The sequence below is a fragment of the Balaenoptera borealis genome, assembly GCF_965194805.1.
Source record: "Balaenoptera borealis genome assembly, contig: HAP1_SCAFFOLD_81, whole genome shotgun sequence".
Classification (NCBI taxonomy): domain Eukaryota; kingdom Metazoa; phylum Chordata; class Mammalia; order Artiodactyla; family Balaenopteridae; genus Balaenoptera; species Balaenoptera borealis.
In genome coordinates this window covers 829,610-839,260 of record NW_028123982.1, presented here as the reverse complement: position 1 = coordinate 839,260, position 9,651 = coordinate 829,610, and positions in this window count along the sequence as shown.

The window sequence follows — 9,651 nt, the reverse complement described above, 5'->3', positions numbered from 1 at the left end:
CAAAATTCTCCATGACCATTGTCATCACAATGCTCCATGAGCCCTGTCATCACAATGATCCATGGCCCTTGTCATCACAGTGCTCCTTCGCTCTTGTCATAACAATGCTCCATGATCCCTGTCATCACAATGATCCATGACTCCTTTCATCACAATTCTCCTTTTCCCCTTTCATCACAGTGATCCGTGGAGCTTGTCAAAACAATGCTCCTTGATTCCCTGGAATCACAATGCTCCATGACCCTTGTCATCACAATGCTCCAGGCCATTGTCATCACAATGTTCCATGACCCCTTTTACCACAAAGCTCCAAGATCCCTGTCATCACAATGCCCCATGAACCCTGTAATCACAATGCTCCATGGCCCTTGTCATCACAATTCTCCATGACCCCTGTCATCACAATTCTCCATGGCCCTTGTCAACACAATGCTCCATTACTCTTGTCATCACAATGCTCAATGTACTTGTCATCACAATTCTCCATAACCCTTGTCATCACAATGCTCCATGGCGCTTGTCATCACAATGAGCCAGAGCCTTAGTTCCTGAGTTGGGAGTAGTGTCATTGCCTCAATTAGGGAAAATGTCAGTGCCTGAGTTGAGAGTAGTGTCAGGGCCATAGTTAGGGACATTGTCAGATCTTGAGTTGGGAGTAGTATCTGGGTCTTAGTTAGGGGCAGTGTCAGGGCCTGAGGTAGGAGTAGTCTCAGGGCCTTAGTTAGGGAGAGTGTCTGTGCCTGAATTAGGAGTAGTGTCAGGGCCTAATTTACGGACAGTGTCAGGGCCTGAGTTAGGAGTAGTCTCAGGGCCTTAGTTAGAGACAGTGTCAGTGCCTGTGTTGGCAGTAGTGTCAGGGCACTAGTAAGGGACAGTGCCTCAGTTGTGAATAGTTTCAGGGCCTTAGATAGGGACAGTCTCAGTGCCTGAGTTGGGATTAGTGTCAGGGTCTTTGTTAGGTACCAGGGCAGGGAGTGAGTTATGAGGAATCTCAGGGCCTTAGTTAGGGACAGTGTCAGTGACTGTGTTAGGAATAGTGTCAGGGCCTGCTTTAGGAGTAGTGTGAGACCAGTATTTAGGGACAGTGTCAGAGCCTGAGTTGTGAGTAGTGTCAGGGACATAGTTAGCGACACTTTCAGTGTCTGATTTGGGAGTAATGTCAGCGCCTTAGTTCTGGACAGTGTCAGTGTCTGAGTTGGGAGTAGTGTCAGGGGATAGTTAGGGACAGTGTCAGTGCCTGAGTTGGCAGTAGTGCCAGTGCCTTAGTTAGGGACAGCGCCAGTGCCTGAGTTTGGAGTAGTGTCAGGGCCATAGTTAGGGACGGTTTCAGTGGCTGAGATGGGAGTAATGCCAGGGCCTTATTTATGGACAGTGTCAGTGCCTGAGTTGGGATTAGTGTCAGGGTCTTTATTATGGGCAGTGTCAGGGCCTGAGTTAGGAGTAGTCTCAGGGCCTTAGTTAGGGACAGTGTCAGTGACTGTGTTAGGAATAGTGTCAGGGCCTGAGTTAGGAGTAGTTTGAGACTGGTAGTTAGGAACAGTGTCAGGGCCTGAGTTGTGAGTAGTTGCAGGGCCTTAGTTAATGACAGTGTCAGTGCCAGAGTTGGGAGTAGTGTCAGGGCCTTAGTTAGGGACAGTGTCAGTGTCTGAGTGGGGAGTAGTGTCAGGGTCTTTCTTAGGGACAGTGTCAGGGCCTTAGCTAAGAGTAGTGTTAAGGCCTTAGTTAGGGAGAGTGTCAGTGCCGGAGTTGGGAGTAGTGTCAGGGTCTTTGTTAGGGACAGATTCAGGGGCTGAGGTTAGAGTAGTCTCAGGGCCTTAGTTAGGGAGAGTGTCAGTGCCTGAGTTAGGAGTAGCGTGAGGGCTTTTCTTAGGTATTGTGTCAGGGGCTGAGTTAGGAGTAGTGTCAGGGCCTTAGTTAGGGACAGTGTCAGGGCCTGAGTTAGGAGTATTCTTTGGGCCTTAGCTAGGGACAGTGTCACTGACTGTGTTCGGAATAGTGTTAAGGCCTGATTTAGGAGTAGTGTGAGAGCGGTATTTAAGGACAGTGTCAGGGCCTGTTTTGTGAGAAGTGTAAGGGCCTAAGTTATCGACAGTGTCAGTGCCTGAGTTGGGAGTAACGTCAGGGCCTTAGTTAGGGACAGTGTCAGTGCCTGAGTTGGGAGTATTGTCAGGGTCTTTTTTAGAGACAGTGTCAGGGCCTGAGTCAAGAGTATTGTCAAGGCCTTAGTTAGGGAGAGTGTCAGTGCCTGAGTTTGGCGTAGTATCAGAGCCTTAGTTAGGGACGGCGTCAGTGCCTGAGTTGTGAAGAGAGTCAGGGCTTTACTTAGGGACAGCGTCAGTGCCTGACTTGGGAGTAGTGTCAGGGCCTTAGTTAGGGACAGCGTCATTGCCTGAGTTGGGAGTAGTGTCAGGGCTTTAGTTAGGAACAGTGTCAGTGCCTGAGTTGGGATGAGTGTCAGGGTCTTTATTATGGACAGTGTCATTTCCTGAGTTGGGAGAAGTGTCAAGGCCTTAGTTAGGGTCAGCGTCACTGCCGGAGTTGAGAGTAGTGTCAGAGCCTTATTTAGGGACAGCTTCAGTGTCTGAGTTGCGAGTAGTGTCAGGACCTATGATAGGAGTATTCTCAGGGCCTTAGTTAAGGCCAGTGTCAGTGACTGTGTTAGGAAGAATATTAGGGCCTGATTTAGGAGTAGTGTGAGAGCGGTATTTAGGGAAAGTGTCAGGGCCTGTGTTGTGAGTAGTGTGAGGGCCTAAGTTAGCGACAGTGTCAGTGCCTGAGTTGGGAGTAGTATCAGGGCCTAGTTAGGGACAGTGTCAGTGCCTGAGTGGGAGTAGTTTTATGGCCTTGGTTACAGACAGCATCAGTTCCTGAGTTGGGAGTAGTGTCAGAGCCTTATTTAGGGACAGCGTCAGTGCCTGAGTTGCGAGTAGTGTCAGAGCGTATTTAGGGACAGTCTCAGTGCCTATGTTGGGAGTAGTGTCAGGGCCTTTGTTTTTTTTTTGTTTTTTTTTATTTAGCTGCATGAGCTGTTTATATATTTTGGAGATTAATCCTTTGTCCAACACAGAGTTTTAAAGAATGGTTTGTATGAGGAAACAACAGAAAAAGGATATTAATATAAAAGTGGAAAATAAGTTGGATGCGGCAAAGATTATTGTTGATGTTAGACCAAAAGAGGTATAAACTGTATGTACAACACTGCCTTGAACTTGAAAGTAGGGTTTTTTTAAAACCAGAGGATAAACAGAAACTCCAGAATGTCAAATCCAAAGAGCAGTTCCCATGACACTATTTCCTAGGTGTGTGGATGACCCCGTTGCATAGTTCTGTGATAAATCATTCTTAATTATCTTTTTCACAAACACAACTTGCCAGATTTTACAGTTAACTATTGACATACATATTTGGGCTGATTCTCAGTAATTACAGGTCAGTACAATTTTTAATGTGTTACTAGAAATGTAAAGTAACTTGTTTTTTTTTTCACATACACACACTGTATTTTATTTTTACATGAGATAAATAGACTGACACCCAGCATTCTTTTTTAAGAACAATGTCAGTGCCTGACTTGGGAGTAGTGTCAGGACATTAGTAAGGGACAGTGTCAGTGCCTGAGTTAGGAGTAGTGTCAGGGCTGTAGTTAGGGACAGTGTCAGTGGCTTAGTTGGGAGTAGTGTCTGGGCCTTAGTTATGGACCTTGTCAGTGCCTGAGTTGGGAGTAGTGTCAGGGTCTTTGTTAGGGACACTGTCAGGGCCTGAGTGAAGAGTAGTGTCAAGGCCTTAGTTAGGGAGAGTGTCAGTGCCTGAGTTAGGAGTAGTGCCAGGGCCTTAGTTAGGGACAGCGTCATTGCCTGAGTGGGGAATAGTGTCAGTACCTGATTTGGAATTAGTGTCACGGTATTTATTATGGACAGTGTCATTGCCCGAGTTGGGAGTAGTGTCAGGGCCTTAGTTAGGGACAGTGTCAGTGACTGTGTTAGAAATAGTGTTAGGGCCTCATTTAGGAGTAGTGTGAGAGCCATATTTAGGGACAGTGTCAGGGTCTGTGTTGTGAGTAGTGTAAGGGCCTAAGTTTTCGACAGTGTCAGTGCCTGACTTGAGAGTAATATCAGGGCCTTAGTTAGGGACAGTGTAAGTGCCTGAGGTGAGAGTTGTATCAGGGCCTATTTAGGAACAGTGTCAGTGCCGATGATGGGAGTATTTTCACTGCCTTATTTAAGGACAGTGTCAGGGCCTGAGGAGAGAGTAGTGTCAGGGCATTAGTAAGGGACAGAGTCAGTGCCTGATTTGGGAGTAGTATCAGGGTCTTAGTTAGGGACAGTGTCAGTGCCTGAGTTGGGAGAAGTGTCAGGGCCTTATTTAGGGATAGTCTCAGTGCCTGAGTTGGGAGTAGTGTCAGGGCCTTTGTTAGTGACAATATCAGTGGCTGAGTTGGCAGTAGTGTCGAGGCCGTAGTTAGGGACAATGTCAGTGGCTGAGTTAGGAATAGTGTCAGGGTCGTTGTTAGGGCCAGTGTCAGGGCCTGAGTTAAGAGTAGTGTCAAGGCCTTAGTTAGGGAGAGTGTTAGTGCCTGAGTTAGGAGTAGTGTCAGAGCCTTAGTTGGGGACAGCATCAGTGCTTGACTTGGGAGTAGTTTCATGGCCTTAGTTAGGGAGAGCTTCAGTGCCTGAGTTGGGAGTAGTGTCAGTGCCTTATTTAGGGACACTGTCAGTGCCTGAGTTGAGAGGACTGTCAGAGCCTGAGTTGTCGCTAGTATCAAAGCCTTAGTTATGGACAGTGTCAGGGCCTGAGGTAGGAATATTCTCAGAGCCTCAGTTAGGGAGAGTGTCAGTGTCTGATTTATGGGTAGTGTCAGGGCCTAAGTTATGGACAGTGTCAGTGCCTGAGTTAGGATTAGCGTGAGGGCCTTTCTTAGTTATAGTGTCAGAGCCTGAGTTAGGAGTAGTTTCAGGGTCTTAGTTAGGGACAGCTTCAGTGCCTGAGGTGGGAGTAATGTCAGGGCTGTTGTTAGGGACAATGTCAGTGCCTGAGTTGGGAGTAGTGTCAGAGCCTTAGTTAGGCACAGTGTCAGTGCCTGATATGGGAGTAGTGTCAGGGCCTTAGTTAGGGACTGTGTCTGTGCCTGAGATGTGAGTAGTGTCAGGGCCTTAGTTAGGGACAGTGTCAGTGCCTGATATGGGAGTAGTGTCAGGGCCTTAGTTAGGGACAGTGTCTGTGCCTGAGATGTGAGTAGTGTCAGGGCCTTAGTTAGGGACAGTGTCTGTGCCTGAGATGGGAGTAGTGTCCGAGCCTTAGTTAGGGACAGTCTCAGTGCCTGATATGGGAGTAGTGTCAGGGCCTTAGTTAGGGACAGTGTCAGTGCCTGAGTTAGGAGTAATATCAGTGCCTTAGTTAGGGAGAGTGTCAGGGCCTGAATTGGGAGTAGTCTCTGGGCATTTGCTAGGAAGAGTGTCAGTGAGTGAGTTGGAAGTAGTGTCAGGGTCTTAGTTAAGGACAGTGTCAGGGCATGAATTAACTATTTTTTCAAAGCCTTAGTTACAGAGAATGTCATTTCTTGAGTTAAGAGTAGTGTAATGGCCTTAGTTAATGACAGTGACAGTGCCTGAGTTAGGAGTGGAGTCAGGGCCTTATTTAGGGTAGTGTCAGTGCCTGAGTTAGGAGTAGTGTCAGGGTTTTATTTAGGGACAGTGTCAGTGCCTGAGTTGGGAGTAGTGTCAGGGCCTTAATTAGGGAGAGTGTCAGTGCCTGAGTTGGGAGTAGTGTCCGACCCTTATTTAGGTACAGCCTCAGTGATTGAGTTGGGAGTAGTGGCACGGCCTAAGTTATGGACAGTGTCAGGGCCTGAGTTGGGAGGAGTCTGAGGGCCTTAGTTAGGGACAGTGTCAGTGCCTGAATTGGCCATAGTGTCAGGGCATTAGTAAGGGACAGTGTTAGTGCCTGAATTGAGAATAGTTTCAGGGCCTTATGTAGGGCCAATTTCAGTGCCTGAGTTTGAAGTTGTGTCAGTGCCTTAGGGACAGTCTCAGTGGCTGAGATTGTAGTAGTGTCAGGGTCTTAGTTAGGGAGAGTATCAATGCCTGAGTTGGGAATAGTGTTATGGCCTTAGTTAGGGACAGCATCAGTGCTTGGGTTGGAATAGTCTCAGGGCCTCAGTTAGGACCAATATCAGTGCCTGAGTTGGTTCTATTGTCTGGGCCTTAGTTAAGGACAGTGTCAGTGCCTGAGTTGGGAGTAGTGTTATGGCCTTTGTTAGGGACAGCGTAAGTGCCTGATTTGGGAGTAGTGACAGAGCCTTAGTAAGGGACAGCGTCAGTGCCTGAGTTGGGAGTAGTGTCAGGGCCTTACTTAGGGACGGCATCAGTGCCTGAGTTGGGACTAGTTTGAGGGCCGTAGTTAGGGACACTGTCAGTGCCTGTGTTGCGAGTAGTGTCAGGGCATATTTAGGGACAGTCTCAGTGCCTATGTTGGGAGAAGTGTCAGGGCCTTTGATAGGAACAATGTCAGTGCCTGAGTTGGGAGTAGTGTCAGGACATTAGTAAGGGACAGTGTCATTGCCTGATTTAGGAGTAGTGTCAGGGCCGTTGTTAGGGACAGTGTCAGTGTCTTAGTTGGGAGTAGTGTCAAGGTCTTTTTTAGGGACAGTGTCAGGGCCTGAGTTTGGAGTAGTGTCAGAGCCTTAGTTAGGGACAGCGTCAATGCCTGAGTTGGGAAGAGAGTCAGGACTTTAGTTAGGGACAGCGTCGGTGCCTGACTTGGGAGCAGTGTTAGGGTCTTTGTTATGGACAGTGTCATTGGGAGAGTGTTAGTGCCTGAGTTGGGAGTACTGTCAGAGCCTTAGTTAGGGACACTGTCAGTGCCTGAGTTGGGAGTAGTGTCAGCGCCATAGTTAGGGACAGCCCCAGTGCCTGAGTTGGGAGTACTGCCACTGCCTTAGTTAGGGACAGTGCCAGTGCCTGAGTTGGGAGTGGTGTCAGGGCCATAGTTAGGGACGGTTTCAGTGGCTGAGATGGGAGTAGTGCCAGGGCCTTGGTTACGGACAGTGTCAGTGCCTGAATTGGGATTAGTGTCAGGGTTTTTATTATGGACAGTGTCAGGGCCTGAGTTATGAGTAGTATCAAGGCCTTAATTTGGGAGAGTGTCAGTGTCTGAGTTGGGAGTAGTGTCAGACCCTTAATTAAGGACAGCGTCATTGCCTGAGTTTGGAGTGGTGCCAAGGCCTAAGTTATGGAAAGTGTCAGGGCCTGAGTTAGCATTAGTCTCAGGGCCTTAGTTAGGGACAGTGTCAGTGCCGGAGTTGGGAGTAATGTCAGGACCTTACTTAGGAACAGTGTCAGTGCCTGAGTTGGGAGTAGTGTCAGGGCCTAGATAGGGACAGTGTCAGTGCCTGAGTTGCCAGTACTGTCAGGGCATTAGTAAGAGACAGTGTTAGTGCCTGAGTTGAGAATAGGGTCAGGGCCTTAGGTAGGGACAATATCAGTGACTGAGTTGGAAGTAGTGTCAGGGCCTTAGGGACAGTGTCAGTGGCTGAGATGGGAGTAGTGTCAGGGTCTCAGTTAGGGAGAGTGTCAGTGCCTGAGTTGGGAATAGTGTCAGTGTCTTTGTTAGCGACAGTGTCAGGGCATGAGTTAAGAATTTTGTCAAGCCCTTAGAGAGAGTGTCAGTGCCTGAGTTGGGAGTAGTATCAGGGCCTTAGTTAGGGACAGTGTCATTGCCTGAGTTGGCAGTAGTGTTATGGCCTTAGTTAGAGACAGCGTCAGTGCCTGAGTTGGGAAGAGAGTCAGGGTTTTAGTTAGGGACAGCGTCAGTACCTAACTTGTGAGTAGAGTCAGGGTCTTAGTTAGGGACAGCTTCATTGCCTGAGTTGGGAGTAGTGTCAGGGCTTTAGTTAGGCACAGTGTCAGTGCCTGAGTTGGGATTAGTGTCAGGGTCTTTCTTATGGACAGTGTCAGGGCCTTAGCTAAGAATAGTGTTAAGGCCTTAGTTAGGGAGAGTGTCAGTGCCGGAGTTAGGAGTAGTGTCAGGGCCTAAGTTATGGACAGTGTCAGTGCCTGAGTTAGGAGTAGTTTGAGGGTCTTTCTTAGTTATCGTGTCAGGGCCTAAGTTAGGAGTAGTTTCATGGCCTTTGTTAGTTGCAGTGTCAGGGCCTGAGTTAAGAGTATTCTCAGGGCCTTAGTTAGGGACAGTATCAGTGACTGTGTTAGGAATAGTGTTAGGGCCTGATTTAGTAGTAGTGTGAGAGCAGTGTTTAGGGACAGTGTCAGGGCCTGTGTTGTGAGTAGTGTAAGGGCCTAAGTTGTCGACAGTGTCAGTGCCTGAGTTGGGAGTAATGTCAGGGCCTTAGTTAGAGACAGTGTCAGTGCCTGAGTTGGGAGTAGTGTCAGGGTCTTAGTTAAGGACAGTGTCAGGGCATGAGTTAAGTATTTTGTCAAGCCTTAGTTACGTAAAGTGTCAGTTCTTGTGTTAAGAGTAGTGTAATGGCCTTAGTTAGTGACAGTGACAGTGCCTGAGTTAGGAGTGGAGTCAGGGCCTTAGCGTAGTGTCAGTGCCTGAGTTAAGAGTAGTGTCAGGGCCTTAGTTAGGGACAGTGTCAGTGCCTGAGTTGGGAGTAGTGTCAGGACCATAGTTAGGGACAGCACCAGTGCCTGAGTTGGGAGTAGTGCCAGTCCCTTAGTTAGGGACAAGCTCAGTACCTGAGTTGCGAGTAGTGTCAGAACCATAGTTAGGGACGGTGTCAGTGGCTGAGATGTGGGTAGTGTCAGGGTCTGAGCTACGGACAGTGTCAGTCTCTGACTTGGGATTAGTGTCAGGGTCTTTATTACGGATAGTGTCAGGGCCTGAGTTAAGAGTAGTGTCAAGGCCTTAATTTGGGGGAGTGTCAGTGTCTGAGTTGAGAGTAGTATCAGACCCTTATTTAGGCACAGTGTCAGTGCCTGAGTTGGGAGTAGTGCCAGGGCCTAAGTTACGAGTAGTCTCAGGGCCTTAGTTAGGGACAGTGTCAGGGACTGTGTTAGGAGTCATTGTATTAGGAGCATTGTGATGACTGGGGGCATGGAACATTGTGATGACAGGGTCAGGAGACATTGTGATCACAGGGGGCCTGGAAAACTGTGATGAAATTTGTCCTGGAGCATTGTGATGAAAAGCACCATGGAGCATTGTGATCACAAGAGCCATGGTGCATTGTGATGACAAGGGTAATGGAGAATTGTGTTGACATGGGTCACGAGGCATTGTCATGACACGGTCATTGAACATTGTGATGACAAGAATTCTGGTGCATTGTGATAAAAAGGTCATGGAGCATTGTAATTACCAGGGACATGGAGCATTGTGATGACATGGGCAGGGAATATTGTGGTGACAGCGGTCATGGAGCATTGTGATGAGAGGTGTCATGCAGCATTGTGTTGACACGTGCATACAGCACTGTGATGAGAAGAGATCTGGAGCATTGTGATGACAAGGGCATGGTGCATTGTGATGACAAGTGGCATGGAGCATTGTGATATAAGGGGTACTGTAGCATTGTGAGGAAAGGAGTCATGGATCATTGTGAGGACAGTGGTCATGGAGCTTTGTAGTCACAAGGGCCATGGAGCATTGTGAGGACAGGGTCATGGGGCATTGTGATGACAGAGTGCATTGGGC